This window comes from Heterocephalus glaber, unplaced genomic scaffold, assembly GCF_053883595.1.
Source record: "Heterocephalus glaber isolate CG9 unplaced genomic scaffold, H.glaber_assembly_v1.0 deba00001755, whole genome shotgun sequence".
Classification (NCBI taxonomy): Eukaryota; Metazoa; Chordata; class Mammalia; order Rodentia; family Bathyergidae; genus Heterocephalus; species Heterocephalus glaber.
Window position 1 is genome coordinate 2,227,138 of NW_028258453.1, and position 24,764 is coordinate 2,251,901.

The following is a 24,764-nucleotide window of genomic DNA, read 5'->3' on the forward strand; positions in this document are numbered from 1 at the left end:
GTTCTAAACATGCCCTCAGGAACAGAGAACTGCCAGACTTAATTGCCAAATCCACCACCTCCCAGAGACCCAAGCTGTTGGGTCCCCTTCTCCCTCCAGTCTCTACTCCACCAGTCCTGACTGAGATGTGGACGCCAGATCAATGTCACTACCAGCCCGTTCTCTAAGGCCAGACGCATGGCCTCTCTCAATGGGCCTTTCCCACTTCAGAATCACTACAGCTGAGGCTAAGGATGTACTGTGGAAGGAAATAGACTGATTTGCTGAGAATCAGTTTGCCAAAGCCAGTGTGTAAAGGATTGAGTTGTCAATTTATTGAGAATTTATTTTTTGTTTTAGTTTCACCATCACTTTCTTACAGCTACAAAGTAGCCTGCCAGGCCAATCAGATGTAGAACTCTTCTGCTTGTCAGAGTTTGTTATCATTTAATCTGGAGTGTCCCCAAAGTCTCATGAGTTCAGAGCTGGGACTCTTGAAAGGTGCTTGGATCATGGGTGGGTTATAGTTGATTTGCTAGGAGTTGGAGGCAGGTCACTGGGGGTGTAGCCTGGAATGATGTGTTTGTCTCTTCCTGGTTTCTCCCTTCACTCCCTGCCTCCTGGTCACCATGATGTGAGCAGTTTCCTCCACCATAGACCCTTCCACCATGCCGCTTCTGTGTCTGAGAAAGTCAACCATGGACTGAAACTTCTGAAACCATGAGCCAAAATAAACCTCTCTTCCTTTAAGTTGTGGCTGTCAGGTATCACATCCCAGCAACAAGGAAAGTGACTAAGACACTGTTCAAAGGCAGAGTGCTTCTGAATAAGACATCATTTTACTGTGAACACATGGGCTCTCTCTGAAATGTAGCCTCCTATCTTTTATCTTTACAGACATGTGCCTTGTTCTTTTCTTACCTTTTCAGTCTTTTACAGGTGCTTCTTGTTCTGCTACCCAAATAGCAGCAGCCACCTCTCTTAAACACAGTCGAGTCTTTGACAGTTATCAGTGAATTGGCCATTCAGGGATCTGATGATTCAGCAAATTGACTTACAGCAAATTAAGTCCTGGTGAGTTGTCTTTTAGCAAATTAGCCATTCAATAAATTAGTTCTCATTGAGTTGACCTAGATCCATGAGCAATCCAGGTTCCCAAGTAATAATTTAGAATAGAATACCAACTGGGAGCAAAGAAAGAATCACATTTTTATACTGTACGAGAACTAGGACTCCCTGGCTCTTAATCAGTGTCTACACCAATATGCAGATGCACATGCTCGCATGCATACACACACACACACACACACACACACACACATACACACGCACACACACACATACACACATTTTATGCAGCTGCTCCATTAAAGCAGCCAGGGTCTGTTTGTAATGACCCAGCAGTCCCCAAGAGAAAGCAGGGAAGAAGATGGAATGAGGCCACTTGGCAGCTTTCCACCTGGAAACAAAGGGTGGTGGAGGGCAGAATATATGCAAGAGTTGGTTGCTGAAAAAAAACTGCTTGGTTAAGAATCAAGTTTGGTGGCTTTACCCTAGAAGACTGATGATTGCAACAGCCTACATGTACTGAGCATTCACCAAGCATAGACAAAATCCTAAGAGCTTGCACTAAGACTAAAGGCAAATACAGTTGTCTCTCTGTATCCAGGGGAACTAGGGCAAGACCCCCATGGATTCCAAACACTGGGGCTACTCAAGTCCTTTATATAAAACAGCATAGTATTTGTATTTGCATATAACTTATGCATCTCCTCCTGTACATTTTATGTCATCTCTAGATAATTTATGATACCTAACACAATGTAGGCAGTTGTTATTCTATATTGTTTAAGGAAAATAATAAGAAAAAAATCTGCACATGTTTGGTGCAAAGCAATTTTTCCTGAATATATTTTCAGTATTATCAAGGTCGGTTGGATTGGTGGATGTGTTTAGAAACAGAGGGCTGACTGTGCTGTTATTAACCCTGAAACATAAAAGAGAAAAACCAAAGAAGGGGAGTAACTGACTCAGTGTCACACAGCTAACCAATAATGGAAACAGCATTTAAATCACAAATCCAAGGAGTTTCTGATGGGGACAAAATGTGGTCTGAACTTAGCTGCAGGATTAGGAAGGTGTCAGGGCCACGATCCAACAGAGAACAATGCCAGGGCCCAGGAATGGAGACAGAAGACCAGTAGGGAAAGAGAGGGCAGAGAAGAGCAGACTGAAAGGAACTGAGCTCCTGCTCATGCCCAGAACTGGGGCCAGCCCTTGCATATCAACAATCCTGAGACTACAGCAAATACCTGTTGCATGGAGAAAGAAAATGAAACCCAGAGTCAGAACCCAGGAAAAAGTAGTAGAGTCAGACACTACGCTCAGATATGTTTGCACCATGAAATTGAGCTCACATTTGTGGCAAGCAAAGAAGCAAGCTGAGAAGGGAAGGCAGGGAAAGGGAAGCTCTTCCACATCCAAGACAGGTAAGGCCTGGCTCCATTGGGAAGAGGACTTTTTCCCACAAGGACATTTGAGGACAACCCAATCGCTTGACCCTTGGAAGTATTTCCCAAAGAGGGGTCAGACATCAGAAATGGCCCTGCCATCGGGAGGCTGCAGGCACTGAACAAGCCCCTCCTAGCTGTCACACACAGCCCACCGAGGCACTTAATCCAGCAGAGCAAACACTGGTCATCAGTTAGAATGCTTATCAAATGTCAATTAGTGCTCTGCAGTAATTGATGTCTAATTAACATACCATCACAGGTTGTTGGATGCCAATTAAATCCTAAACAGTCCTTTTTATTTTATTGCACCAACAAGACAGTAATTGAACATTTCTCAGTTCAGTAACTTTGGAGTTAATTTTATTGTGAGCTTTTTGGAATACGGAAGCCCAGAGAGAACTCTCAGGCAGATATTTAATTGATGTGCTGCTTTGATATTGCTAAAACCTACCTCATGTTTAATCCCTTCCTGAGAAATCAAATCATTCATTTCTGGAAAAGTCAAATTCCATAAGGTGTCAGTGCCACACTCAGGTGAGCAAAATGATGGGAAGGAGCTGGACAGGGTAAGAAGGGAATGAAGGAAAGTAAGTCCTTGGCTTCCCTCCCTCCTATCCCTGACCAAGTGCATCTCAGGGAAGGGGCTTGCTGAGTACTGGGCACACATGGTGAATGGAATGGGGACTCCAGGGCTTGCAGACATGGGGATAAGTGCTTGTTGAGTCTCCAGCACTGCATGCAGAGGACATATGATGTGCAGGCATTGCTTCTTCAGCTTGGAGAGAGACTTTGGCCCTCTGCACCCCATGGAAGAGAAGCAAAGGCTACATGGGAACCTGAAGCATAGCAGAGCTGCCAGGGAATCAAACAGAGAGGAAAGACATGAGGATCTTGGCTGAAGTATGAGAGATGAGGCCTCAACTTTGGCCATGGGAAGATGTGCTGCTTATTAAGCAATATCTCCTAGCTCCAAACTCCTCTTCTACCTCATCCCTTCTAGCTCAGGGATGCCAAGGCCAGGTCTGTGCAAACTCCACTCATTTCTGCCTTGCCAGCTGTGCCCTGTTAGAGTCTACCAGTTAGGGGGTGCTAGAGGAAGACGTGAGGCTAGAGAAGGGCGCAGGATTTGCTCCCATTGTATACTTTGTTAGGACCTACACGGCACCATAAGAGGGAGCTGGATATGGATGGAGGTTACCCAGACTTACTCAGCAAGGGTAATGAAAGGGCTGCTTATATAGACAGGAGGAGCAGGCCCACACACATACTGTCTCCTGCCTGCTAACAAGCTGCAAATTTTCTGCTTCATCCTGCAGGCATACCAGGCCCACCTTCCCTGGCTGTCATGGGTAGGGAAAGGGCTCTCCCAGCTTGGGATGGGGACATCTGAAACATCGGCAGAGGAGCAGGGTTATCTAGGGAGGCTGTGGGGTGAAGTCATCTAGGACCTTCACTGGCTGTCTGAAGCTCTTGAAATCAGGCACTCCTGTTTCAAAAGCACTCGGAAGAGTTCCTGGCATAGAAATGCTCAATAAATGTTGCCAATCATCTTCATCGTTAGGTTGCTTAGAAAAAGTGGGAAATCAATGCACCAAAAGTGAAATTGTTTGGTCCTGGCAGCTGTAGCCTTGAGAGTCAAGGCTGTGATAAGAAGCTAGCCTGATCGACATACCCAACAGAGTGTCCTGTGTGAGGAACATGGTGATAGGGCAGGATGGGGTCGCTGGGCAGCCTCAGTACTCAGGTCTGCTGAGTGCTTCCTCCCCAGCTTGGGCCTCACTGTGCTCAGGGCTTGAGGCTCCATCTACCGCCTTTCTGCAAGCTCTGGCTCCTCCACTGGCACTTCCCATGGGGAGCAGAGCCCTGGGCAGATGCCTCCCTATCTCCCACATCACCTTCCCCAGAAAGGGAAAGTGGGATGACCACTCACCACCTTAAAGCCTGCTAGGCTCTTTGTCCTAATCTCTTCCAACCACCTTGGAAGGAGCCATCACATGGTGGGATCAGGCCCATGCAGACAAAACGATTGTGAGAGACCCCAGCTCTGGGCAGCATAGCTGCCAACCAAGGAGATCTTTTGGCAAAGCTTGAGAGACAGGCAGAGAGGAGCAGGAAAGAGCTGCAGGCTGTGCGGGTGGTTTCCTGCATGAAATGATACGGTGATGCCTACCCACCAATACTGATTGAGAATACATGAGGTGATGCAAGTAGCACAACACCAGGCATGTGTTAGGCAGCCAGCAGCTGCTCACTCTCCTCCCTGAGTTATGAACAGCATAATCCTCCTGATGCCTGCATCTCCTCCTTTCCACAGGACAGGTCATGCTCCCTCTGATGGAGGGTGTCCACTGGTTCCCAGCCTTGGTGCCCCTTGACATTCTCCTGGGGAGAGAAAGGTTTGTGACTTTTCTGACCTCAAAACTAAGTCAAAATGACTGGAAATAGATCAAGGTTTTAACGTTTTGAATCTATAGCATCACCACTACTGGCACCTCCTCTACTCTAAATGGTTTAACATGCAGCAAAGTTTCAGGACCATTGGCCTACACCACAGTGGTAATGAACCTATGGCATACATGGTGCAGCAGGCTGTCTGTATCATTGAACACTCTAAAAGGTTCACCATCATGGGCCTAGGGCAATGATTTCTAATCAGACTGCAGTATTAGAATCCATGGGGGCTTTAAAAAATACTGACCTCTGAGTCTTGTTCTGGACCCGTTGTTCTCAGCATTCTATGGGTATCAGAGTCACTGAAGGGCTTGTTACCGCAAGCTGCTGGCTTCTTCAGTTTCTGAATCAGTGCATCTGGGGCCCAGGGATTGGTATTTCCAGCTAACGATGCTGCTGCTGTTGCTGCTGGTCTCAGAGCCTTGCAGGGAGAACCACTGCCCTGGAGTAGATTGATTACATCAGAATTATTGGAGTGCGACCAGATGATTCCAACTGGAAAGCAAGCTCAGAGCTCCTCCTCTGGGCTGTGGTGCCCCTTGAAGGAGTGGTTCATACGTGGAACCTGGTTTGTGCTAATATTGGGCTAATCAGGCTCCATGAAAGTCAGGAGCCCCCATGGGCTGGAGGTTTAGTTCAGTGGCACCAGCACCTGCCTGGCAAGCACAAGGTCCTGAGGTCAATCCCCAGTTCCACAAAAAAAAAAAAAAAAAAGAAAGAAAGAAAAGAAAAAGAAAGAAAGAAAGTCAGGGGCCCCCACTGGAAGCTGGAAATTCAGGAAGCCACAGAACCACTCCATGTCTTTGAAAGCTGAGAAGGGGGCTCATGCTGGACTCACCAGGCAGCACCCTGGGCCTGGTGCACCCCCAGCTCCTCTGGCAAGAGAGGGACATGTCACATAAATGATATGGTTTGTGCAACACCCCCACAGGCTCATGCATTGGAAGCTTGGTTCCATGCTCAGCCACACTGGAAGGTGGTAAAAAGGTGGGGCCTATCTAGTGAAAGGTGACTGGGTCATTGGGAGCACCACCCTATGGAAAGATTAATGTAGTTCTCATGGGACACTGATTTGTTCCTGTGAGCGCACATTATTATAAAACAAGCAAGCCTGGCCCCTAGATCTCTGGCTTCCTGTTTTGTCATCACTTTAGCACACATTCTCCCCATTGTGATACCACCTGCCATGAGGCCCCCATCAGAGGTCAAGTCAGTGGGGCTGCTCAAACTTGGACTTCCAAAACTGCGAGCTAAATAAACTTCTCTTCCTTTTTTTTTTTTTTTTTGGTACCGGGGATTGAACTCAGGTTCTTGCGCTTGCACAGCAGGTGGCGAAACCACTGAGCTAAATCCCCAGCCCCAAAACTTCTCTTCTTTATTAAGTATCAAATCTCTGGTATTTTGTCACAGCAACTAAAAATGGGCCAATAAAGATGGGCTCTGTGTACTGCCTCTAGGCTGTTTATTTCTTCTTTGTAGGCTAAGACACATTAGCTCAAAACCCTGACAACACTGAACTCAAAATTTTGCCCAAGCAATTATTTTTAAAGTAACTCTAACAATTGAAATTTTAGCCATTTATTTATTTATTTATTTATTTATTTTCTTGGTAGTGGGGATCAAACTCAGGACCTTGTGCTTGCAAGGCAGGTGCCGTGCTGCTGAGCTAAATCCCTGGCCTGGCCTAGCCATTTAGAGACTGCCCATTTTGCTTGTCCCTACACCTCACTTGACAGCTGTTACTCATTGATAAGACAGGACACAAGGCTGTGCACTGTTCAGACAGAGCCTTGGGTTCAGACTTCCCTCCACACTGCTGAATCCCCTCACATAGACACAGGCCATTCTCAATTCCCTTCTCTCCCACAGTTCCCTTGGACTCTTGTCCCTGGGTGGTGACCACACTATCCAATGGCCTCCAGACAGACTTTTGCTTGAGGAAGTCTCCACTGAACACTCCAGTGCAGAGCCCAGTGGACCTTGTGGTTGCTGCCTCTCATGGCCTTGTCTTTCACTTGATCAGCCCCCAATTCCTCACACCCTGGAGGACTGTGCCCTCCCAGCTGTGGACCAGTGTGGCCCCAAGGATGGCATTCATCAGGAGCAGTGCCCCTCTGAGGCAAGCCCAATAGCAGAGCCCCAACTCCTCCAGAGCCCCATGGAAGAGGTGGATCCCAGATACCCCCATGGAGAAGGGCTGGCGCTGCAGCCTGGAGCCATGGGGCATGGAAACACATTCTAAAAAAAGCCACTCCTTGGGACCAGTGCTTAATCTTTGTGCATGAGATGAAGCCAAGATCTAACTACTCTTATTTCCTACATATTTTATCAATCCCATTTATTGAACCAGCATTTGTCTACTGTTCTAAAATGCCACTTTTATCATAAACTAAATCCTTGCATTACTTGAGTATATTTTGCATTTTAATATTGCCCATTGATATACCCACTTCTGTAGCAATACTGTGTTCTTTCAACTTTGTCCCTTTATAACAGGTTTTAATATCCGAGACAAGTGTAATATTTGGGCTTTTTTTGTATCACAGTTTCCTTGGATATTCTTCTATGTCTATATTTTAGATAAACTTTAGTAATAACTTTATTAAATATATAAAGATGTAAAATAGGAACTTGATAATATTTTATTTGAGCTGGAATGCTATTCACAGACAAACTCAAGAGGCACTGTCATCTTGACAGTGTTAATGTTTCAAGCCCTATATTATTTATTGGGTGAGCTTTCCTGAGAACACCTAGGTTCCAGGTTCATGGGAGGTGCTAGAACATTGAGCATTATTGGCTGTGATGCCCCCCACACAGCTTATTCTGAACTTTAAAAAGTCACATGGATGGGAGAGTGGAATTCTGGCCAGAGGTGCCACTGTGGTTCTTGGTAATTAAGGACATGGTTAGGACTCCCCTCCATTCTGCTATTTCCCCAGTAAGTCCCAGGAGAGAGGTCATCTGTGGGACACCTGTGGGGCACTCAGGAGCTGCACCCACCAAACCTGAGTGTGAGTGTATGTGCATGTGCATATTCAGATGGAGAGACCCTGGATCCTGGGAACCCGTTTAAGACTCAGAACAGCAACAAGAAGGAAAGAAATTGGAAATAAAATGTCTCAATCTGAGTCCCAACAATTGTTGCAGATGGGCTCACCTTAGAAAGGGGATTGAGGAGATACTGAAATATAGGAACATGAGGAAGAGAAGGAGGGAAGTGGGTCCACAGGACCCAGCAAGGATATGAAGTGAGATTCAGAGCCCATGGGGAGAGCAAAGAGAGGGACCATAATGGGAGGAGTGAGGTGGAGCTTTCTCCCTGAGCCCCAGCTCATAATGTGGGAAGGGTGGTTCAAGTCTGCAGAGGCATAGTGATTACTGGCAAACCCAGAGGCCTCCACAGAGAAACACACCACTGGAATAGAGCAGTGGATACTGCAGACTACAGTAGCTGGTGAGTTTTCAGGTTCAGACACTCCCTAGGAGAGGGCAATTTGCCAGTAGTCAAGAACCAATGGAAGTCAGAGCTCAGAGCAGCTGCAGGGTGGCTCAATCTAGTGGCTCCAAGTATCAGAGTGAGGTGCAACTGAGTTCAAACCAGCAAGAGATCAGAGAGCCAAGTTCAAGCTGGCAGAGAGCTGAGTTCAAGCCAGTAGGGAACCAAGTTCAAGCTGGCCAGAGTTACTTGGAGTGTTGTGGGCTGAAGAACTGAGGTACTAACCTCACAGCCAGAAACTAGAAGCAGCCTGAACTTCAGTGGAACTAAAGGCCCAGGTTTGCTGGGATTCTCCACCACCACCATAATTCCCCTGCTGGATTGCTGGGATCAGTCAACATGGATCTGGGCTCTGTCTGGCCCCTCTGTCTACCAGTGACAAGAGAGACACACCCTGAAGTGAACATTTTAAAAAATTTTTTGGTTTTTAAAAAATATTTTTTTTCCTTTTCTTGATTGTTTGTTCTTGTTTTTATACAAGTGAGAACATTGTTTCTAGTTTTTTGTTTAGTTGTTTTGTTCTGTTCCTTTTTCTTTTGTTTCCTTCTTTCTTTACCTCCTGTCTTCTTCATCAGTTCTCAAAGCTTCCATAATCATCCTTTGACCTCCAGCCTTGATTCTAATCCCTTTCTCTTCTTCTATTTCTCTATTTTTCCCCCTTAACCCCTTTAAAATTTTCTCCTAAGAGTAAAATTGCCACATTGAGAGCAAATTTACTGTACACAATTTTCTGGTTTGTTTTAGATTTGGTTATATAACTACAAATCCTGTTCATACAATTAAAAGAGGCAAATTAATAATTACCACAGTTTGTCATTTTCTAGGATTGTTTGATGTTACTGTTATCATTGATTCTACTTTAGCCAAAGTGACATAATTGTTCTACACAGTTGTTCTTCCTTGTATGCTAAGACTGAGATTGCCTGAGAGTCATAAACAATACTATAGGCCAGTGCCAAAGAATCAGGGCCTAGGCAAAATAGGCAGCAATTTCTCATCCCTAATAAATTGAAGAGGTAGAATCTTTCAACAGACTCAAAATCCAAAAGCCAGCTACATATGGAAGACTTCTCTGAGTAGTCATTTCCTAAGGGTTCTTGATACTAGCAGAAAAGATATCTACCATAAATAATTTACAAGCATCAATGCAGGAATAAAACAAGAAAGAAAGAAAGAAAGAAAGAAAGAAAGAAAGAAAGAAAGAAAGAAAGAAAGAAAGAAAGAAAGAGAGAAAGAAAAGAAAGAAAGGGAGAGAGAAAGAAAGAGAGAGAGAGAGAAAGAAAAGAAAGAAAGAAAGGGAGAGAGAAAGAAAGAAAGAAGAAAGGGAGAAAGAGAGAGAAGGAAAGAAAGAAAGAAATAGAGAGAGAGAGAGAGAAAGGAAGGAGAAGACATGGATGGAAGATGCAACTCCAGGCTTTCAGCTCACCAAAAGCATATCCAGGGAGATATGAGATGGAAAATTTTGAAAACCACCTACCCAGACTGTCTGAAGTGGTAACAGTGAAAAATAACAAAGCAAGTGAATGAGGCTCCAGAAAGAATCAAATCAGAAAAAATCTCTCAGATAACTTCAGAGATGATGGCCATAATGAAGGGCATGACTAGTGAATCTAGAGAATATATACATAAAAAAATAGAGGAGTTCAGGAAAATGATGTAAACCATGAATGCCCAACATAGGAAAGAAATGGAATCCATGAAACAGATTTAACCAGATATCCAGGAGATTAAAAAATTATATTGAAAGTTTACACAGCAGAATGAACCAAAGTGAGGACAGAATTTCAGATCTAGAAGACAGGATTGCAGTCAGTGATCATAAAAAGAAAGATTTCTTAAAAATATCAAGGGACCATGAAAAATCAATCCAACAGCTGCTAGATGATGCTGAGAGAGAGAGAGAGAGAGAGAGAGAGAGAGAGAGAGAGAGAGAATAACATAAGATGGATTGGAGTAAATGAAAAAGCAGAATATAATGAGAATGGTGTAAAAAAACCTATTAACAGAAGTAATGGCAGAAAACTTCCCAAGCATGGCAAAAGAATTTGACATACACATAAGTGACACATATAGAATTCCAATTAGCCATGATTAAAAAAAAAATTACCCCAAGGCATATAACAGTCAGGAATATAGAAATTTAACATAACAACAGAATATTAAAAGGTATTACAGAAAAGAAACAAATCACTTATAAAGGAAGTCCATCAGAATCACAGCAGATGTCTCAACACAAACCCTCAAGTCAAGGAGAGCTTAGAGTGAAGTATCAAGCCCTAAATAAAACAATCTCCAGCCTAGACTGATGTATCCCACAAAATTATCTTTAAAAATGGATGGAGAAATCAGACACTTTCATGACAAAGGACACTTGAAGAAATTCATGACCACCAAACCAGTACTCAAAAGTGTCCTGAAGGACATTCTAGAAAGAGAAAATGAAGACTACAACTCCATGAACCCCAACAGAATGAATCCACAAGTCAAAGCAAGTGATTAAACAGAGGGGGGGAAAAGGGAACAAAAACCAGGAAAATAACATGACAAGGATAAGTCAGTACATATCAGTTATAACCAACAATGTAAATGGTATCAATTCACTAATCAAAAGAAACACACTGGCAGAATAGATCAGAAGCAAGATCTAACAATATGCTACATACAAGAAACATTTAACTCAAAAAGAAATTCATAGAGTGAAAGTCAAAGGATGGAAAACAATACTCCATGTGACAAGAACTCAGAAAAAAGCAAAAGCACCTGTTGTATTTGCAGACAAAGTGGATTTCAAGCCAAAACTGATCAAGAGAGACGAAGAAGATCACCACACACTTCTTAAGGGAACAATCCAAGGAGAAGAGATAACAATCAAATATATGCACCAAATGCCAGCATATCCAATTATATAAAATAGTAACAGACATGAAAAATCAAATAAGCACTAATACAATTGTGATGGGGGACCCCAATACCCCACTGTTGCAAATACAAAGGTCAACTAAACAAAAAAATCAACAAAGAAATATTAGAACTGAACCAAATTTTGGAACAAATGGACTTAAATGTGTGCAGAGTGTTCCACACAACAACATCAAAATATACATTCTTCTCAGCTACACAAGGGATGTTCTCCATAATAGAACATACCCTAGCTCATAGAAAATGCTTAAATAAATCCAAAGGAATTGAAATTATCCCATGCATATTATCAGACCATAGTGTAATGAAATTGGAAATCAATGGAAGAAACTACAAAAAGTTCATAAACACATGGAAATTAAATTAACACCTTCCTGAACAACCAATGGGTCACAGATGAAATTAAAGAAGAAATCAATTAAGTGATATTGCCAATAGAACATTATGGAATTTATGGGATGCAATGAAAACAGTCCTACAAGGGAAATTTATAGCAGTAAATTCTCATATCAGGAAAAAAGAGCAAGTGCAAATAAACAACTTAATGTTGAACCTCAAGCCTCCAGCAAAAGAAGGGCAACTCAACCCCAAAGCTCATATGAGGGAGGCAATTATAAAGATCGGAGCAGAAATTAATGCAATTGAGACTAAAAAAACAACATAAAAAATGAATGAATCAAAGAGTTGGTTCTTTGAAAGATTAAAAAAAAATCACAAACCCTTAGCCAATCTTATCAAAAAAAAAGGAAAGGAAAAACTAAAATCCATGCAATCAGAATGAAAAGGGTGAAATCACAACAGATCCTGCAGAAATCCAGATCATCAATACCTACTTTGAGAACCTGTATTCCAATAAAATGGAAAATACAGAAGACAAATGGTCAGATTTCTAGATACATGTGAATTACCAAAGTTGAATCATGATATAAAAATTCTACATAATCCAATATCAGTCAATAAAATTGAAAATGTAATTAGCAACCTACCATCAAAGAAAAGCCCAGGTCCTGATGGAGTCACTGCTGAATTCTACAAGAAATTTAGAGACCTAATGCCACTACTCCTCAAACTCTTTACTAAAATTGAAAGGGAAACAATATTCCCAAACTCATTCCTGGAAGCAAGCATTTCCTTGATACCTAAACCAGAGAAGGATCCAACCAAAAAAGAGAACTCCAGGGCAATCTTCCTAATGAACATAGATGCAAAAATCTTCAAAAAGATACTGGCAAACAGAATGCAGCAAATCATCAAGAAGATTTCACACCATGACCAAGTAAGATTCATCCCAGGAATGCAAGGATAGTTCAATATATGCAAATCAATAAATGTAATACATCATATTAACAGACCCAAAACCATGATCATCTCAATAGACGTTGAAAAAGTATTTGACAAATTCCAACACTCATTGATGATAAAAACTCCTACAGAAAATTGGAACAGATGGTCATTATCTCAATCCGATAAAAGCCATCTATGACAAACAAACATCCAACATCGTACTTAAAGATCAAAAACTGAAAGCTTTCACTCTAAAATCAAGAACAAGACAAAGATGTCCACTATAACCACTCTTATTCAATGTAATTCTGGAAACATTAGCCAGAACAATTAGACAAAAGAAACAAATAAAAGGAATAGGATAGGAAAGGAAGAAGTTAAATTATCATTATTTGCAGGTGACATAATACTCTACATAGAAAGTCCCAAATTCCACCAAAAGACTCCTAGATTTAATAATCAAATTAAGTAGCATAGCAGCATATAAAATCAACATTCAAAAATCCTGAACACAAATAATAAACTCACTGAGAGAGAAATTAGGAAAGCCATACCTTTCACAATAATATCCAAAAAAATGAAATACCTAGGAATCAATCTAATAAAAGGTAAAAGACTTTTACATTGAAAACTTCAGTACTCTGAAAAAGGATATCAAAGAGGATATCAGAAAATGGAAAGATATCCTTGCTCTTGTGTAGGAAAAACCAATATAAGTGAAAATGGCCATACTCTAAAAATTGTTATACAGATTTAATGCATTCCAAAATACAAATAGCATACCTAACAGAATTAGAGAAAACATTCCTGAAATTCACTTGGAACCAGAAGAGACTTCGGCAATCTGGGCAACAAAGATTCAAACAATCCCTGACTTGAAATTATACTACAAGGCTACAATGATAAAAACAGCATGGTACTGGGGGTTGAGGGAGACAGACCCCAGGATCAGTGAAACAAAATAGAGGATGCAGAAGCAACTCCAAACACACTCAGCCACCTTGTCTTTCACAAAGGGGACAAACACCTTCACTGAAGGAAAGACAGTCTCTTTAATATATGGTGCTGGAAAAACTGGCTTTCCACATGCCAAAGACTAAAACTAGACCCATATCTCTCACCATGCACTAAACTAAAATCAATGGATCAAAGATGTAAATATTAAAACAGAATATCTACTGTAAAATAAAATAGGTAGAATTCTTGAAGACATAAGTGTAAGCAAAGACTTGAACAAAACCTTGATTGCACAAGAAATGTCACAAAGAATCAACAATTGGGATCTCATCTTATTGAAAAGCTTTTGCACAGCAAAAGTAACCAGAAAAAGAGTGAAAAGAGAACCTACAGAGTGGGAAAAAATTTTTGCTAGCTTTTCCTCAGATAAATGACTAATATCTAGAATATAGAAAGAACTCAAAAAAAATCAGACCCCCAAATTTAAAGGACCAATTCAAAAATGGGCATCTAAAATGAAGAGATACTTCTCATATGAAGAAGTAGAAATGACAAAGAAATATAAGAAAAAAATGTTCAACATCATTGGTTATTTGAGAGATGCAAATTAAAACAACACTGAGATTCAATCTCACCCCAGAAAGAATAGCTACTATCAAGAAATCAACCAATACCAAATGCTTGCAGGGTTGTGGAGAAAAAGGAACCCTTCTCCACTGTTGTGGGGAGTGTAGACTGGTGCAACCATTGTGAAAATTTGTGTGGAGATTTCTCAAAAAAGTAAAACTAGAGGTTCCATTTGCCTCAGCTATTCCCCATCTTGATATCTTCCTGAAAGATTTGAAAGCATTATACCACAGTGATATATGCACACCCATGTTTAGAGCAGCACAGTGGGTAATAGCTAAATCTTGGAAACAGCCCATATGCTCAACAACTGATGAATAGATGAAGAAAATTTGTTTCTTTATACAGTGGAGTACTACTCAGCCACAAAGAAGGATACACTTGAGACATTTCTAGGTAAATGGATGCACCTTGAGACCATACTCTTAATGAAATAAATCAGACACACATGGGTAAATATCGCATTGTTTCTCTGGTGTGAGAAACTGAAAATGTAAAAATAAGGACCAAAATGTATAATAGATATTGTGAAATAGGAAGAAAATGTTCAAATGTGAAGGAAAGTTAGGGAGGAGGAGGAGGAAAAAAGGAAGGCAAAAGGAAAAAAAAGAGAATAGAAGGAGTAATGGAAACAAAACCTTTGTAAATAAGGAGGACCAGAGGGGTTGAAGGAAGGAGAGAGAAAGAAGAAAAGAAGAATCAAGATACATCATGTAAAGGTACAAATTCCATATGATGAATGTTTTTATGTATATCTAAAATGTACCAATAAAACTAATTAAAGAAAAAAAAAAGAAAAGGGATTGAGGACCCACCTTTTCCATGAGGCTAAGAGATTTCTTATGGCCTTCCAAGGAGGCTGGGAGGCCCTGAGTCCATGCTGACAGCAAAGGAAGCAGGCCCAGAGGCTGGCACAAGGGCTGTCACCTAGTGGACTAAGCAGCCTCCTGCCCACCTGGTCCTGGTGACCCAAAACCATCACATCCTTATTCTTCACAGGGTCATTGCCCCTGCCCAGCCCCTTCCCTGGCTTCTCACCCCCACCCACCCTCAATAGAGGCTTTGTCTGAAGTGCAGCCTTTAACTCCTGATTCAAATCCCTGCCCTGCTGGCCATCAGCACCTGCCCATTCAGTCCAATTCCGTGCCCACGGCCTGGGCTCTAGGCAGCCTCACCTTCTCACAGGCCTCCCACCCATGCAGACCACCCCACAGTAAAAGCCTGGCCAGCTTGCCTGATTGAAGAGGGCTGGATCCCTTATCTTCCATCTCCAGTCAACATTCCAAAGCTACCTGGGCCTGGCACTGAAGATATAAGTATGAAAAGAGGCTCCACCTAGTAAGTTCCTGTGAAACACAAATGAAACAAAATTATCTTTTCTTCTAATCAAATCAACAAACACTTAAAAGTCTCCTAACACTAAGTGTGGATGAGCTTAGTAGGCAGCCCAGACCTGAAACCCTTGGTGGCAGGTAAACAGGCAAGACAAGCCTCAGAAGAGGATGCAGACACAGTTTAAATTGGAGGATGCAACCGCCCTGGGTACCAGCCCACGGTCCCACCAATGGGTGTGTCTGCTAACAGGTTCTTGCCTGAAGAACAAGAGAGTAGGCAAGAACATTCACTGATCCAGCTTGTCATGTGAAGAATCAGAAACACATCCACTCATCAGGAGAGGGAAGGCCATGTAAACTGTGGTTTATTTGTACAATCAAAACATGACTGCTAAAACTTGGATCTGCATGACCCCAAGGGCCCATGTGTGAAAGGCTTGGTCCTCGGCTTGGCACTGCTGGGGAGGTAGTGGCATCTTTAAGAGCTAGCACCTAGTGGAGGTCTTCAGGTCATGGGAAGCATGCCTCGCCCTTTCATTGCCAGCCATGAAGGGATGGGTTGCTCCACCATGATGCATTGCCTCACCACAGGCCCGGAGCAACAGGACCAATTGGTCACCAAACTCTGAACTACATTAAACTTCTCCTCTTCATAAGTCAATGTTTAGTCAGCTTTCTTATTTCTGGAACAAAATACCTGACTCCTGCAACTTTAAAGGAGATGTTTATTTAGCTCACAGTCTCTGTGGGTTCAGTCCATGGTTAGCTAGCTCAAAGGCAGAGACAGCATGGTGGAAGGACTTGGTGGAGGAAAGCTGCTCCACCCATGGCAGCCAGGAAGCAGAGAGAGAAAGAAGGAGCCAAAGACAAAAATATACCCCTCCAGGTCATACTTCCAGTAATCCAGACCCCCTCTGACCATACCCAACCTCTGCAGATGTTACTTTTAGGGGATATTTTAGATCTAAACCGTAAAAGTCAATTATCCCAGTTATTCTGTTACAGTAATGGAAGGCTATCACAATTCCACTGTGGTATAAACTACATTCTACAAATCAACAGAAATAATTCTCAAGAGCATACAGTTGAATAGAAATTTGATCCAACTTCAGGAGCCTGAGAGTGGAAGGAAAGAGAAGGAGAAATTAGTCCTTTAGATATATTTTTTAAATTTTAATTTCTTCTAATAGAAGGAGAAAAGTAAAACAAATGGGCAAGCTGTTATTAGCTATTAAATCTGGGTGGTGAATATTCACTTGCTATTTTCTGTGGTTTTCCAATTTTTGAAACATTTCATAATTAAAAAATTAAAGATTATTGTAAAATACAATCCTCAAGAGCTTTTGGGTTCCTGGAAACACAGAATAATATGATTTTTAAAAACAACTGCACAGGGAGCCTGAGCATAGACAGGAAAATACCTGGGAGGCCTACTGAACAGCTGACAGTTTGTATCCTGAGGAACGCAGAGGGGTTTTCTAGCTGGAAGAGGAAAGCTAGGCACCTCAGGAAAACACGCGTGGAAAGCTCAGGGCAGGAAAAGCACAATGCTTAGAGACCTGGAAGGCTCTGAGGGCAGAACTCTACATTCTCACTAGCCTAGGGATTGTTTCATGGATGAACACATGGCACAGAGTCACAGACACAATGACATTTCCAGGGCTCCCTAGAAGGGGACTCTTTCCTTTCCCTAGGGCCTGGTGGGGTAGACTGTACTGCCAGGGTTAGGAGCAGGCCATAGGAGGGTGCCTCAGAGTAGATCCAACACAGAATAAAAATGGAACACAAAGAAGGAAAAGATGAAAGGGTTGCAAACTTATGGCTTCCTTTAGGTCCAAGGCAAGCCACACTCGAAGCCAGTTTGAATCTGGTTTTGGGTCATCTACTTGAGCTAATTAATGCTTGGCATGGCTTCATCCCTTGCTCAACTTAAAGTCAGTTTTCCTGATTTCAACTTCAGGTTCCTTCTCTGGGCCCCTCAAATGATGGTCTGTCTCTTTCCTGGCCTTTTTGGAGACCAGGCTGGTGACCTGAGGGGCACCTCTATCTCAGGGACCTTCCTCGGTTCATCCCAGGACCTCTGCCCCCAGGCCTAGAGAGCCCTGCACCTGGTGAGAGACCTTGCTTGATTGGCCACAGTGGGGCCTCTGAGGGCACAAGCACCCCCCTATTCTGCAAAATGTACAAGTCAGACATTGCTTGGTTGTAGTTAACATCACCCTTTGCAATCTGCAAGGGCCATCTCTGTATTCTCTTCTCATCGCCTCTAACATAGAAATAGTCCATAATAACACCAGCCACATCAGGCATGGCTCTCCATTTATCCCATTATAGATGAAACTATCTTGTTACTTGAGTAAACTGGAAGCAGAAGTGTCTACAATCTCTCTCGCTACCTCATCATGCCGAGAGGAGCTGGAGAGCTGCTTCTGCTTCCTGACTCAGAAGCAACACTCAGAGGAGACAGGGCTCAGACCTCAACTGCAGGGAATCTTGGGACTTGGCAAGGAAGAGGCACATTTTCTATCAACACCCTGCTTTGCACAAAGCAATGCAACAGAAAGAAGTGGGGTGGTGGGATTCAGGGGAGAGTAGAGACAAGGGAATGGTCTAGACCTAGCCAGAAGGCCCCAGTCAAGCACTGTGTGCAGGTTGGCACTGGGGGAGAAAGATGGTGAAGCCCAGGTGTGACTCCCTTGAGGCCTGGAGGTAGCCAACCCAGAAGGCAGAAACTTAGGGATCTGGGAGCTGAATCCACATGGGATGCAACCTGCCCCACCATGCCTGGCCCATTGCTCCCATGACAGCCTCTCCTGGCCTGTGGCTTTTGAGTACCCCACCCACAGGGATGTATGCTGTCAGACAGGAAGCCCTTACGTGGAGTGTAAGCTCGAGGTAGCTCAGGACCTTCAGCACGTGATGTTGCCTGTAAATGAGCACAGGGTGAGCAAGATGTGCGAAAGCTGGCAATGGTGTCCTCCGTGCTTCAGATGGAGAGGACACCACTGCACAGCCCCAGAGAGGCAGCATCCATTCACAGGGCATCAGTCATTCCCTAACTGCAAAGTCACAGGACCAGAGAGGATGGGCACTGTTGCATCTAGCTGAGCACAGCTGTAAGGAATTCCATCCCCCTGCTGTGGTATGCTGAGGTGTGACAATGTCCTCTTTTCCACGCGCACACCACACACACACCATTCCACACACATCCACATCTTCTACACAAACACCATACACACTGCATGCATACACCACACAGCCCACACACTCCACTCACGAATACAACATATACCACACACCATACACATATTGCCAAAACACCACTCACCCTGCCCCAACACTTATACATGTACCCTACACCCACATCACACTCCATATACACATCCACATATATAACATATGCTATACAACATATACTACCTACAATACAGCATACACACTACACAAAAACACCACACACCCATACATACATACACATATACATACATACCACAAACACGACACACAGGCCACATGTAGACACATCATAACCACATAGCACATACATATGTACATCATATGCTACACCACACATAAACACACACAACATACAAATGCCGTAAATACTACATACATACACTTCACACACACCACATGCACATGGACACACATATGGTACACAAACACCAACACACCTAGTGCACACCACACCAAAACCAGGAAGGCAGATAGCAGTGTGTCTTGCACAATCTTTCACAACACTGGCTCTGTGATGTCCTCTCTATCATGGGATGGAGCGCTAAGTCATTCACGCCTGGCCCAGACAGTCCTGCCCATAATGGACACCACTGTAATACCCAGCGTCGCTGACCTCAGGGCCTTCCCGGGAGCTTACAGTGAGAACCTCAGGATCTGAGCACAAGAGAACGGTTTCAGACCAAGGACAGCACAGAAAGTCTGCCCTTTAATTGTGGCTGTCTGTTGGGGGACTGGACGCTGGAAACTTCATGGACACAGATGTGAGTCACAGTGCAGGAGACCAAAGACTCTGGCAGCCAGCCCCGGGACGCTGCAACACCTCTCGGCCTGTGGGGACTCCATTTGAGGAACTGAAGTGCATGTGTGAACAAGGGGCTCGATGAGAAGGAGCTTGCCCCCCTCCCCCATGGGCCCTCAGCCTGGGGCAAAGCTGTGTCTGCCCTGGGAGGTGTGGGCAGGCCGGTCGGGGTGCCAAAGGGGCAGGGGCAGGAGCTGGGCATGGGTCTGGCTGTTGCTCCCCCTACCCCAGCCTCCTGTGGATTCAGCCTCTCCTCATCTGGGAATCTGGCCTCTGTGGAGCCCAGAGCAGGCGGAGCCTGAGGCAGCCTCCTCCCGAGCAGCCGGCCAGAAGGACCCCAGCCCTGTCACCCCGTGTAAGCCTGCTGGGCTCCCCCAAGGATGGAAGTGGGGCACCCTTAGGATCTGGCTACCCCTCCCACTTTTCATCCATTCCCTCTGGGTGTGAGCACTCTCCTCTTGCTGCCTGGGCTGGGACCGCACTGTGGCCAAGCGATGGACAGGGCACCCATGGTGGCTCCCTGAGCCACTTGGCCCACCATCCACACTGGCACAGTCCATTCCTGACTCGCTCCTTCCAAGGGGTCCCAGGGGGCTGTGTGCGTCACTGGGCATGGAGTCACAAAGGGCAGGTTTGAATAAAACTCACCAATCCACTTGGCTGGAAATTCAGCAGCAGCTCTCCTGGTCCTGTTGAGAGGAGAAACCCTAAGACTTTTAAATTCATCTTAGTGCAATTGAGCAATGAGAAATAAGACAAAATAAAAACCCATCCGCCCACAGGGGAGCCCCCAGAACCAAAAAAGGTTTAGAAAGCACCAGCCGACAGTTAAGATCTGACGTATTTCTAGGAAACGGAAGTGAGGCAGAGATAACTTAATCAGTTGCAGCTTACTTGGTTAATTGGTGACAGAGCTTCTTGTGATTAACTAAAGCTTGGATGCCGAGATGAGACTCCGTGTTGGTGCAGTCCGCTGGGCCCAGTGCCGGAGCTCAGTCCAAGGCAGCCAGCGCCTGTGAAACCTCACGGGGGACGGGGCACCCATGTGGTCCTTGTCCTTGGCTGGGGTTGGTTCAGGAGAGGGCACTGCCAGCTCCTAGGGTTTTCTGGTTGAATGATCCAGCAGTAAAAGACAAGGCCTACTGGGGACTCTGTGCCAACTCAGCACATGGCCAGGGAAGGAGCCACGGGGCTGGGACAGGGAACAGGCTGAGTGGCAGTGATGATGACACCAGAAAGAACAGCAGTGACAGGGCCGCCACCCAGCCCTGCTAAACTAGTGACCCTCGGCCAAGGCCAGGGAGGATGAAAAGCAACCCGGAACTATCTTGCCATCCCCACCCTGGCACCCCTTTCTGCCCCTGGGAGGGAAGAGGGTCCAGAGCTCCTGTCAAGGATGTTCTTTAATGTTGCACACCCAACCCATGGTGGTAAAAAGCACAGCGGAATCAGGCTACGTTAACACCACACTCAGGCCAGGGTGGGTGGAGCATCATTGCGAGGGGACACATGGCCAGACCCCAGCATGAGCAAGTGACAATAAAAGGGTGGAGACAGAAGCCACACCACCACCAAACAGGAAGTCGGGGTGGGCAATGGAATGGCTCTGTCAGTGCTGGCTCATGTGCCCCACGTGACAGGTGAGGGCAGGTGAGAGACCTCAGCTGAGCCTGCACTCGGACTGAGACCCCTGCTGGGTGTGAGTCACAGATGTCCATATCCATCTATCCCAGCCATGGGTGTCCAGCCTCCCACCCCCCAAATGCACAGCCTCCTGGAGTGGAGCAGTGTTTTCAGACAGAAGGCCCGCAAGCCCCCAGGTGGGTAACATGGGCAGCAGGGTGGAGGAAGTTCATCAGACAGAGGCTCACAAAGTGCTTCTACAGAGGTGCTGCACAAGCCAACCCGGGATCAAGGCCTCAGAGGAAAGCAGGGAGGAAGTGACCTGCAGGAAATGCAGAGCAGAGTGAGCACACACTCAGGAGGGCAGGAGGAGACCACTGCATCCTGAAACACTGTATCATCACTAGCACAGAGGTCCAGACAGGTCAAGCCGCTTCCTCAGGGGCACACTCGGGTCTGAGCTGAGATCCGCCAGGCTGCACAGCTGAGAATCATCCCAGCCCCAGTCTGAGTGGGATCTGAGCCTGGCCTAGGACAAAGCCCTTGCAGGAAAGCCAGACCCCATGGGTCACCCTTAGGGACCACCTGCAGACCACAGACGTGAGGCCAGCAGAGGACCCAGGAGGATGTGGTCTCTCAAGGGTCTTCTGAGGGCACCAGGCAGCAGAGCAGTCAACCTTCCCAGTTTTTCCGGACTGAGGGGCTCCCTGGAGGGGAATTTTCAGTGCCAACACCAGGAAAGTCTGGGCCAAATTTGGACAAAACAGCTGCCCTCCAGGCAGACCACAGAAGGCCACGCTGAGGACCTGGGCTCCTGACAGACACTTGTGCATGTCCAGTCATCGAAGGAGACATAGAGAGCCAGGCTGGCTGGGAGCCCTGACTTCCAGGGTGCCCTGGGCCCCTTCAGGCCCATCCCCAAGACACCCCATGGGTTCTGCAACAGGAATCACAAGTGGGACCCTAGGGCCACACACGGGCTGGCAAAACATTGCACTTTCAATAAAACACATCTGAAGTCCAGATCCCCACGTCCCCACCTGCCCTGCAGCGTTTTACATCCTGGGCATCATCTACGAAACACATCACCTTATAACATGCTCCCCCAACTTGTAACCTTGCCCCAGCCTCCACCTCTCTGCATAGTGTCTCCCCTCCGCTTCGTGAAAGGTGACCTTGTTTCTACAGGAACCTCTGCCTCTGGGGCCTCAAGACCACAGCCTGGCATTGTTCTATAGACACCAGCTCTGAGCACTTGGATGGCTCCATCACCTGCAGTGACGCCCCAGCTGGCACAAGTCAGGGGGTGGGGCCACCTGGCTGCCGGCCCTCTGGAATACAGGGAAATGTCATCCAAGAGGGACTCACACACACATACACACACACACACACACACACACACTCACAGACAGATCACAGGCACACAATATGCTTACACTGCTTTCCTTCTCTCCTGTGATTGGGCAGATCACATTACTACTGCAGTCTATTTAATGAATCCATCTGACTTACTTTCTGCAGCAGAATGCAAGCTTCATGAAGGTGGCTGTCTGCTGCCCTCCACTCCCGTCCCTAACCCTAGAACTAGGCCCAAGCAGACACTGTAAATGTTTGCAGAACACATGAACTCCAGACCTTCACTTACAAAACAGAAAAACTCCCTCTGGGGCTGTGAGGTCCCTGCCATTTGAGCCTCCAACCTCAGAGTCAGCAGCCCTCTCAGGGGCCTGTGGTCGCTGAACAAGGAGGGGATGGAAGAGGAAAACGACATCCCCAACCCCTGTGACCCTGCACCGCCCGGGGCACTTGCAAGTCGGTGCCCCCAGCGCTGCCACCAGCTTAGGTGATTTGCAGACCAAGATGCTGAGCTTGGCCAAGAAACCAAAAGGGTGAGGCTTCTAGGAAAGCCCAGGGTCGACCCTCCAGATCTGTGTCCGAGCGCAGCGCAGGGATAGGGGAGAGGGCATCCCAGGACGGCCTGCTCTGGGGGGTCCTGGGTCCCAGTGCCCGCTGTCTCCGGAGCCTTTCCAGTCTCCCCACAAGCAAGCAAGAACCCGTGCTGGCACCTACGTTTCTGGGTTGAACAGGGTCAGAGGCTCCGGCAGGCTTCTGGGTAGAGGCGCTCAGAGCTGTGGCGATACTGTAGGGCCAGAGCAGGCCGCTCTAGCGCGAGGCCAGGACCCAGATTCCAGGCCAAGGCGCTTGGAGCGTGAGGCGCGCGCCCCCGTGTGGCCATGCTCGGGAACGCAAAGGGCTCTCAGTGGCTGGGGCTGGCTGCACTGGACCCTGGGAAGTAGGTGCTACCTGGGACAGGAAGAGGAGAATAGAGCCCCTGTTTTACTCTAGGACCTTTCCAAAGGAACTTTCCTCCGCTTAGTCACCATGAAGAGCATACTGCCCTGGAGCCTGCTGACCTTCATCTGATGTAATAGGATTTGGTATAGATACATTCGGTAGAGCTACAGCAGAGGAGCTAGAACTTCTGGGAAACTGACTCCTGATATTGTAACACACAGTATTGGGCGGAAAGATGAAATTCCAGCAAGGAATGATGAGCTCACCCAATGTGACTGAGGACTTTGGAAGCCAGGTGTGGAGGCACAAGCCTGTAATTCCAGCACTAGGGAGGCAGTGGCAGGAGGATCGCCATGAGTTCCAGACAAGCCTGGCTACATAGTTACACCTTGTCTCAAAAAAAGAAAGTAAGCACTCGGGATTTTAATAATTTATAAGGGCCTTATGGTCTAATCTCCCTGTCTCCAGTCTTGTCCAAGTCCAAAAGGAAATTTGCAGAGATTGGCTTCATCAGAAAGCAGAGCCCCACTCGAGGATTCAGTTCGAGCCGGGGCACAGGCCCCAGCTGCTTTGTATGAGCGGCACACTGGGAGAAGGCAGAAGCCTTGCTGAAAGAGAAGGCCACTTCCGGTGCGTGCGGGGCTCGTTCTGGATTCCAGGAGGACACACTCGTTTTCCCCTTCCTCTCCGGCCCACTGGTGGATCCCCACCCCGTTTACTCTTTCACCTTGAGATTACGAAAAGAGAACCAAGTACCTCACTGGCTGTTTGGGACACTTCCAAGGAGCTCCCCAAGGGCTTCTGAGTCCCCTCCCAGGGCAACCGCCTGGCCCGGGCCACCTCTCTCTGGAGTCAGGAAGAGCAGGTGGAGACCAGAACTTTCTGAAGAAACACCGCGCTGGCCCCACACACAACTTAACACTCTTTACACGTCATAGTTTAAAATGTAAAAGGAGATCAGTGAAGTGAATGTTAATGTTTTATTTCTATGTCCCCCCCCCATTAAGTTTATTGGTACATTTTAGGTATAAAATACAGTTACATTCATCATTGGGATCTTGTACCATTACATGAGTATCTTTGTTCTTATTTTTTTTCCCCTTCCCCTGCCCTCCCTTCACCCCCTCCACCCTTCCCTATTTGCAAAGATTTTGTTTCCATTTTTTTCCTTTTCTCATATTTTTTCTTTTCCCTTCTTTCCTTTCCCCTGCCCCTCCCACTTCCCCTGCTCCTTTAGACCTTTACTT

At 45.7% G+C, this 24,764-nt stretch overlaps 1 long non-coding RNA gene across 3 annotated transcripts; it reads right to left on the reverse strand.

The window, feature by feature from the left end:
- Positions 1-292: 292 nt before the first annotated feature.
- On the reverse strand, positions 293-23,750 carry LOC110346296 (uncharacterized). Of its 3 annotated transcripts, XR_002390235.2 has the most exons (7): positions 23,293-23,750; positions 20,494-21,544; positions 20,248-20,288; positions 18,441-18,489; positions 15,464-15,575; positions 5,191-5,385; positions 293-4,874 (listed from the first exon to the last, which is right to left on the reverse strand). It is a non-coding gene; the product is annotated as an uncharacterized LOC110346296 (long non-coding RNA). The 3 variants fall into 3 exon arrangements; XR_015447362.1 differs by lacking the exon at positions 18,441-18,489; XR_015447361.1 differs by lacking the exons at positions 18,441-18,489; positions 20,494-21,544; positions 23,293-23,750 and having other exon boundaries at positions 20,248-20,463.
- Positions 23,751-24,764: the final 1,014 nt, after the last annotated feature.